This window comes from Limulus polyphemus, unplaced genomic scaffold (assembly GCF_000517525.1).
Source record: "Limulus polyphemus unplaced genomic scaffold, Limulus_polyphemus-2.1.2 Scaffold828, whole genome shotgun sequence".
In the NCBI taxonomy this organism is placed as follows: domain Eukaryota; kingdom Metazoa; phylum Arthropoda; class Merostomata; order Xiphosura; family Limulidae; genus Limulus; species Limulus polyphemus.
Window position 1 is genome coordinate 243,677 of NW_013666438.1, and position 9,307 is coordinate 252,983.

The 9,307-nt window shown below is 39.7% G+C and overlaps 1 pseudogene; it reads left to right on the forward strand.

Annotated features, from left to right (window-relative positions):
* Positions 1-7,031, forward strand: part of LOC106460750 — a 42,227-nt pseudogene extending 35,196 nt beyond the window's left edge.
* Positions 7,032-9,307: the final 2,276 nt, after the last annotated feature.

Consider the following 9,307-nt stretch of genomic DNA (forward strand, 5'->3'; position numbering starts at 1 on the left):
TATATATATATATATATATATATATATATTCAAGATTCAGAAACACACAGGGTAAAAAGTAATATTTATCTAATCCTATGATTATGAAGCGACTAAATTAGATAAACCTTACAGACAATAATGACAGAATTATTTTGAAGATACTTTAATACTTTCTGAACATTTTACCTTAAAATAAGTTTTCTTAACTAGTAACAAAATTATTCCAGAGATCCACTTAAAACTATAAAACTTAGTTTAGGTTTGATATTTTACACAACTTAGAATATTTTGGAGTTTAAGAAAAAAATGTTTACATTGATTCATATTAATTTGTTTTCTTTTAAAAATTGTTGTAAATTAAGAACATAAATTAACGATTTTGTTATTTTATGAAGATTGCTATAATATTTCTTTTTCTGTGCCCCTCGGGCTATACGTGGTAATGGGACCTCCCAGGGAAGGTTCTGTATTTTCAGTTACCTCCTCTGGAATCTGAACATCTTCCCATGTGTTTCCTGTGCGTGGCGACTTGTGAAGGGGAGAAGAGGATCCTGGTGGTTGAGTGGTGTCTGGGGCATCGCAACACACCACTTTAGCCTTGAATTCCTGTAGACGGGTGGCTCCCAGGGTCAATCGGCTAGTCCCGTCGAGTTAGGGTCAACTGAGTACCAGTGTTGGGCATTTTCAACGGGTGTGGTGGACATTGTGTCTGATGGTGGTATTTGGGTATAGTGCTCATGAAACCCTGGAGTTGCTACAGTGTCCTTGTTTAACATTGTAGTGCGTCCCCTCGTAGGACTCCGTGATAGGTGGGGTCAGTGGGCACTGAATCTTTCTCTTTATATTGTGGATCCCCCAAATCCAAAAAAAAATCGAAAAACCTTCACTCATTGGTAAACAACCTCGCCTTGAAGACTCTGAACAGCAGTCTCTGCCACATTGTGCACCTGTACCTCGTTTCCTGATCCTGCATTCACTATCTGATAAATCTTCAGGGCAAATGTCTCCCCTTTTTAAACAGAAGGGATTAGAGGGGCTTGCTGGCTCTCCAAAGTCAGTTAAGAAGCTCCATTCTGGAGACATCTTGGTGGAACATCCACAGCTAAACACAGTGAACTTCTCCTGAATTACAAAGCCATTGGGAATATACCCATTGAGGTTATTCCACATGCTTCTTTAAATTCCTCACGAGGAGTCATTGTTGAGAGGGACTTGAAGAACATTCCCGAGTCAGAGATCCATCGCTGGTTTCTCCAGCAAGGAGTTTCAGCTGTTTGAAGGATCTCCACTCATCAAGATGAAATTATGTTGCTGACCACTGTTCTCATTTTGATGTTTTCATGTCTACCTGCCGTTGTTAAGGCAGGTTACTTGAATTGTAAGGTATGGCCATATATTCCCAACCCTCTCCAATGTTTCCAGTGCCAGCAGTTCAGTCATTCGAGGGCATCTTGTCGTGGTTCTATGACACGTGCTCATTGTGGTGGTAAGGATCACGACGCCTACGAGTGCGAACTGGAACCTCACTATGTTAATTGTAGTGGTTCCCACTCCTCTTGGTATTGTCCTAAGTGGGTGGAGGAGAAAGAGGTACAGCATTTGAAGACTGTTCACAACATTTCTTACACTGAGGCTCGGAGGCTATTGTTCCCTACTCCATCTCGGAGATATGCCACTGCACTCCACTGCACTGCTCCATCTGAGTCTTTTTCACATCATGTGAGGGTTCTTCTGCCCTCCAAGGATAACAGAGTTGACAAGTTTATGTCTACTCTAATCTCTGTTCACACTATTCCTTCCAGCAACAGCCTGGGTCCATCTCCTATGGCACCAGCCTCCAGTGTCTGCTCGGGTCCTTCTTATTTGGCCCTGAGATGCAGGACGATCATTCGATCATGTCCTCATCACTGGATTCCAAGTCTGATGACAGAGATCTGCCCACTCGACTAAGGGCAGGATCCATGAAGGTCAATAGATCTCCTTCTAATAAAGAAAAATGATGTGGTTGTAAACCAAAGAGTTCTACACCCAGTTCTCCTCCACCTACATAAAAATATACACTTTGATACAGTGAAACTGTCGAGGCTTTCGTTCTAATCTCGATGATATTAAGTCCTTGATCGATTCCTATGATCCCATGTGTCTTTCTTTACAGGAAACATTTCTGAAACTTGCCAATACTGTCACCTTGTTTGCAGTTTTCTTTGTACCAAATTGACAGGTTATGTGATGGACGAGTGCATGGAGAGGTGGTTTTTGCCTGTCGACCAGTGTGTTTTCTCCTTATCTGTGTCACTCGATACACCCTTGAAGGCTGTCGCCATCCGTGTTTCCTTGGGTCGTACTATCACTGTTTGTTCTCTCTACTTGTCTTCTGGAGAGACTTATGATCAATCAGACCTTGATGCTGTCGTTGAACAGTTGCTATCTCCTTTTTTAATCCTGGTAGACTTTACTGGACACAAACCCTTTCTGAGGTGGTACTGATATTGATGGGAAGGGTCGTTCCATAGAGTGTATGTTCTTGGATCACAAACTTTCTCTCTTCAATACTGGATCTTATGCTTATTTTCATGCACCTAGTCAGTCTTTCACTGCCATAAATCTCTCGATCTGCTCTCCTTCACTTTTCTCAGACAGTTGACAGTGACCCACGGGGTAGTGATAATTTTCCTCTCGTTTTAAGGGAGGTTTTAAGTGTCATGGTGGAAGTTGGACCAGGATGACTGGCCCTCTTTAACCACTCTCTCTTAATTTCATCCTGCCATTGTCTGTCTGCCATCAATAGACGACTGTGTGGTATCAGTGACTGACTGTCTCATCGAGGCAGCTGCTCATTTTATTCGTAGGACCTCGGCACCTTTTCCACAGTGTCCTCGTCCATGGTGGAGTCCTGCCCGCCAGGAGGCATGAAATGCTCAAAACGGGCCTAGAATACCTTCTGCCAGTACCTCTCTCTTTCTAACTGCATAGTGTATTAGCATGCCCGTGATCACACTCGGCAGGTTCGACATCAAAGCCAAAGGGAGTCTTGGATTAAGTTCACTACTAGCATCTCTTCTACCACCAGTTCCAAAACCATATGGAACAAGGTTCGGAAAGTCACTGGGAGGTATGCTTCCCATCCCCTTTCTATTTTGCTCGCCAGTGGCTAGGAAGTTGCTGATGTCCAGAGCATTGCTGATGCTCTCAGCCACAACTTTTCTCATGCATCTAGCACTTCTGTTTCTTCCCCTGCCTTCTTGGCCATCAAGTCTCTATGACTATAATCGCCTCTTCACACTGGTAGAACTCAAACTTGCTCTTCACTGGTCTGGCAGTACATTGGTCATACATGATGATGTTTACAATGAGATGCTGTGCCATCTCTCTTCCACCTCTCTTGCTCTTATTTTGGTGGTCTTTAACTGGATCTGACAGGAGTATGTTTTTCCTGATGTTTGGCACCAGGCTATCGTCCTCCTTTTCTCTAAACCTGGGAAAGATCCCAAGATTCCTTCTAATTATCATCCCATCACTTTGACTAGCTGTCTTTGTAAGGTCTTAGAGAGTATGGTTAATGCTTGTCTTGTTTGGTTCCTCGAATCATACATGCTCCTCTTGCCCACCCAGTGTGGGTTCCATCAACAGCACTCCACCATGGACCATCTGATTCCACTTGAAACGTCGATTAGGGAAGCCTTGCTCTTGTTTCTATGTTCTTTGATCTTGAGAAGGCTTATGGCACTATGTGGACATATGGAATTTTGGAGGACCTCCACTCCTATGAGTTGCATGGCCATTATCCAATTTTTATTCCCATTCCTTTCCACAGGAATTTGGAGTCCCTCAGGGCTGTGTCTTGAGTGTCACACTTTTATAGTGTCAAAATTAATGCTATCTACACACCTTCCTCCAACTGTTGACAAGGGGCTCTATGTTGATAATTTTTACATCTCGTGTCGGTCCTTGAACATGAGGTTTATTGAGTGGCAGTTTCAGACTGCCCTCAGTCACTTGTTGACGTGGACCATTGCAAATGGTTTTACATTTCATTTTTCCAAAACCGTTTGCATGTATTTTTGCCGATACCGAGCTCCGTCTCCGGCGATATTGTTATTTGTGTGGTCTCTGAGGCAAAGTTCTTGGGGCTTATTTTTAACTGTAAGCTTATTTTCATTCCACACATCAAGCAGCTACGTGTCAAATGTACAAGGGCACTGAGCATCCTCTGTGCCCTCTCTTCCACCTCTTTGGGAGAAGATCAATGTTCTATGCTCAGGATCTATCATGCCCTGATTCGATCCAAACTGGACTAAGAGTCTTTGGTCTGGTTCTGTCAGGACCTGGCCTTGAAGATGCTAGACCCCATTCACCATCTGGGGCTTCGGCTCTGTACTGGGACTTTTCACACTTCTCCAGTCCAGAGTTTGTACACTGAGTCCCACAAACCACTTTATCACCTCCATCGTTTGTAACTTCCTCTACAATATGCTACCAGGCTTCAATCCTTACCACAGCATCCCACCTGGGATTGTGTCTTTCTTCCTCAGACATTGGATGACGTTTCTGTCCAATGATCAGCCCATCCCACCATGGCTTATTATCATCCCCGCCTATGACCTTCTTTGAGTCATCTGAGGAAGGCAGTTACTCCCGACTGGAAGTATCGTCTTCTCTTTGCTGAACATCTTTCGAGCCATCCTTCTATTCCCATTTACACAGATGGTTCGAAATCGGATAACTCTGTAGGCTCTGCCATGGTTTGCCATAGCTCAGTAGTTGCTCGCAGGATCCCCTCTACAGTTTCTGTGTTCACTGCCGAGTTGTATACTGTTTCTCTTGCCCTGGATCACGTAGAAGCTATACAGTACAGCGATTGTACTATTTACACTGATTCGCTTAGCTCTCTACTGGTCCTGGAATCTCTTAACATTAGTCCTCACCCTGTTCTCGTCGATATTCATCCTCGACTGGTCAATTTTTCTCTATCTTCTGTTTCCATCCAGTTTTTCTGGATACCTGGCCACGTCAGTATTCGCGGGAACGAGCTCGCTGACCCTGCAGCTAAGTCCGTCTGCTCTGCCGCCGTCACAACCGTGCTTGTCCCATACATGGACTATTGTTCTGTATTCAAGGCGCGGCTTCGCGCCAATTGGCAGTCGATTTGGGGTGAGCAACGTCATAACAAGCTTTTCTAGACCAAACCTTCTGTTGCTCTTTGGTCGTCTTGCTTCCGTAAGGATCGGAAGGGGGAAGTTATCCTGGCTAGGCTACGCATTGCTAACAGTTTTTTAACTCATCGTTTTCTTTTATCTGGGCCCCCCAGTTGTACAGCGGTATGTCTGCGGATTTACAACGCTAGAATCCGGGTTTCGATACCCGTGGTGGGCAGAGCACAGATAGCCCTTGTGTAGCTTTGTGCATAATTAAAAACAAACAAACTTTTATCTGGTATTGACCCCCCAATGTGTAGCCTTTATGATAGTCAAGTCACAGTAGCTCACATCTTACTGTCATGCCGTCGTTACGACCATGAGCGGCGGCACCATTGTAGAATGATGTTTTGTACGGGTTTACTCCTGACGTTGGACAGTGTAATTGCCGATGGTGACACTGTCCAACTTGATTGTATTTGCAATTTTTTAAGAACAATTAGCCTTTTTAATTCTATTTAATTATTTTATCTGTTATTTGGACATACTTTGATTTTCACTTAATTTATTTTTACATTTTACTACAATTTACTTTTACTGTTTTTACCGGTTGTTTGGCGCAGATAGCCTAGTTGCTTTGCGCCATAAAACACCAAACAACCTTTTTCTGTGTCTGTTGACGTTCTACCAGCTTTGCTGTCACTTCTGTTGTTTTTCTTCTTCCTTCCTTTTTAATGTAAGTAAAAGCGTAAAACGACGTTTTGAAATGTGGAAAGTCCATTGATATTGATAATGACAATATAACCTGCTGATGAGTTATCATAAATTTCGATTAAAAAACGTGTGCAAAATATATGTAAAATATCGATTTAATAATGATCGTTTAACGTGATTCGTTAAAAGCCAATGATTACAGGTCGGCTGCAGCGTACATCTGATATAAAACAGGCTTGAAACATTGTGTATTTGTAGCTTTAAAAAAAGAAAAGATATGTGGAGATTGTAACGTTATAACCAAGTTTTATTATTAGACTAAAAAACAACTTTGAATTCAGAAGGAAAACTTACTAATAAAAAAACATGAATATGTGTATGTATGTATGTATCTTCACAGATCAACAAAATCCCAGATCAGCCAACTCGATCGATAACAGAATTGATAAAAAACAAGAATTCGAATATAAGTACAGGCTAATGGCACTTATATCAGGAACAAATTTTAAATTTAATTCGATAAGGGAGTGTTTATTGTTTATTTGTAATTAAGCACAAAGCTACACAATGGGCTATCTGTGCTCTGCCCACCATGGGTATCGAAACCCGGGTTTTAGCGTTGTAAGTCTGCAGACATACCGCTGTGCCACTGGGGGGCGATAAGGAAATGAATGTAGTTGTTTTATCTTGTAGCTATTTCAAGGTCTTCGTCGTTATAAAAAAACTGTAGAAATTTATTAGTTTAGATATTTTACTATTTAGTTAAAGATAACTTTATACTTTAGATAGATTTTCGTAAAAGTATTGCTATAAAAACCAATGAAGATCCGGATATACACTGTCGTTACAAATAGTGATAATAATTTTTTCTGTTGTTAATTGTTCAATATCATCTATGATAGTTTTAATTTAATTAACTTGGGAAACAAAAGCGTTGTTTTTAAAATTGTCTTAAGAACCAGCCAAACAAACATAGTTATAAAGCTTACACTCAGAGGAGTAAAAATGAATAAAATGCTTAATTCAACAAGTCACATGAAAGAAATTAAAGTGTATAAATAAAAGGTTTATTTTGTGTTGTCTTCTTAGATAATCCGGAAATTTCGAGTGGAATATCATCATGGCACCATCGACTGCTTCACAAGGCTTATCAACGTCCCAGATAAACCACTGAGATTAAAATTTTCAGAGATTAATTGAAAAGGCTTTTTATATACGATTCTCAGATCTTTACAAGGGGATCTAGAAACAAAACAACTGATATGTTGTATACATTATTATATATGTACTTTGATCTAGACAAGCTTATTTAACTGTAAGAGATTTATACTGTGATTCTAGAATTTTACATATCAAAGGTATTTGTTACCAAATTTTATGCTTTCTTATTCTTATTTTACTCATGTGATACAAGATTGTTCGTTTTACCTATGATTGATCAAATGGAAATATATTTTTTAACCGTGATTAGATTTGTTGTTTGACATTTATTAAGTATGTAAATGCAACCAAAGTACGTTTATCCGCACTCTGATACTTACCTTGTATATAAGGAAGAAATATGCTTCGTTCACACGTATAGAAAATAACAACTAAAATCTATTTGTTAGCAAAGCAATTACATATAGTCTAAAACTGATTAACAGTATAACATATTAAACTAGTTAAACTTTTTTTTGCATCAGTAATTTATGTTTTATCACGATTCATTATTATTTCCCCTATTAATTAATTTATCGAACAACCTTATCAGCCATAATGTACCATCTCCCGGGAGGGGGGGTCAGCGGTAACTTTACGGACTTACAACGCAAAACCCTGCGTTCGATTCTCCACCACATACAGAGAGCAGGAAGACCAGGCAATAGTACATAACATAATCAAGAAGAATGTTTATCTTGAAATGAGGGCAACAGTGTATGGGTTCATGAAGATAAGGTTTTCAGCCATACCTTCTTTTCAATCGTTGCATACCTCAAGCAGCTGGAGAGTGATACTAGTATTTATACTATTTCATAAAAGATATACCGATGAACTCGCCAGACGTAGCACTTAATGATCTTTTATAAACAGGCTGTTGAACTGGACTATAGGAAATCATCGTCCTCGTATAGTATGGATTACTGAAAGCTAACAGGGAGGCGTGGTTCGATTTGGGCATGATAGCCTAATGACAGAGCTTTTTGCAATAGAAACTATACTGAAGAGCTGTTGCCAAGGCGATATGCACTGTGACGATGTGACGAGGCTTCAAAATAATTTTAATATAACATGTTTTATCTTTGTACTAGTGACCTTTAATTACGTTTATTCGCAAACATAGCATGAATATATCATATCTTTTCGCTCTATATCAGTGTTATTTATTAGGATGTTAAAAAAGAATATATATATATATATATATATGAAAGAAAGATACACGAGCTACACTTATAGCATAAATAATATACAACAACACACACATTGATGTTAATGTCATACAATAATGATTATCAACGATATAAAAACAAGAGGAGGTCATTGGTGACTGGAGGTGAAAATGTTAATACCTGCAGAATAACTGAGCCGAAATATTACTCAACTAAATGTTATAAATAATTATGATTTGAGACAAGTGGATATTTGATAAAGACGAGAAAATAATTTACTGAAAATGTGTTTATGCTGGAATTGTCAAAAAATTTAGTTTAAAGATAAGTCTAGTGTCGAAGCTTTCATGCTTGCATTTGTCGTAGGGGCGTATTGTAATACTAAATTAGTCCCATGGCGATCTGGGAAGTTGAAGTGTTCAGATACTGGGAGTATGCCCCCCCCCCCCAGTGGCACAGCGGTATGTCTGCTGACTTAGAATGCTAGAAACCGGGTTTCGATACCCGTGGTGGGCAGAGCATAGATAGCCCATTGTGTAGCTTTGTGCTAAACTTCAACACAAACAAACAAATGTGTATGGGTAAGTTATCACTAATATACAGTTTGTTACGTTTAATGTAGATAGTACCATATGTGATGCGTAGATCAGTGGTTTAGTTGCGAACAAATCGAAGGCGTTCTCGAAACATATCACCAACCAGTGTATGTTATCACTAATATACAGTTTGTTGCATTTAATGTAGGTAATATCATATGTGATGCGTAGGATGGTGCGGGCGACCTTTTATATAGAACTCAATATAATCGTGTATGTGAAACATAAAGCTGAACCACGTGGTCGAGTTCTGAGCGTTTGTTCGAATGTAGGCCCTTCAGTTTGCAATTAGAAATACTAAGTAGTTCATGTTACTTTTGAAAGGAATTAAAGGGAAAATATTAAGAAAATTAACTGTGTTGGAGTTATGCAAATTTTTCTATGTAATGGATTGTATGACAGAACGAGGGGATTTCTGTTACTATAACAATCATAACTTCAAAATCCAGAAGAAATCTTTACTAAAGCGCACGTTTCGCTCTCCGCCATTCTCAAGTGTTAAATGTCTACA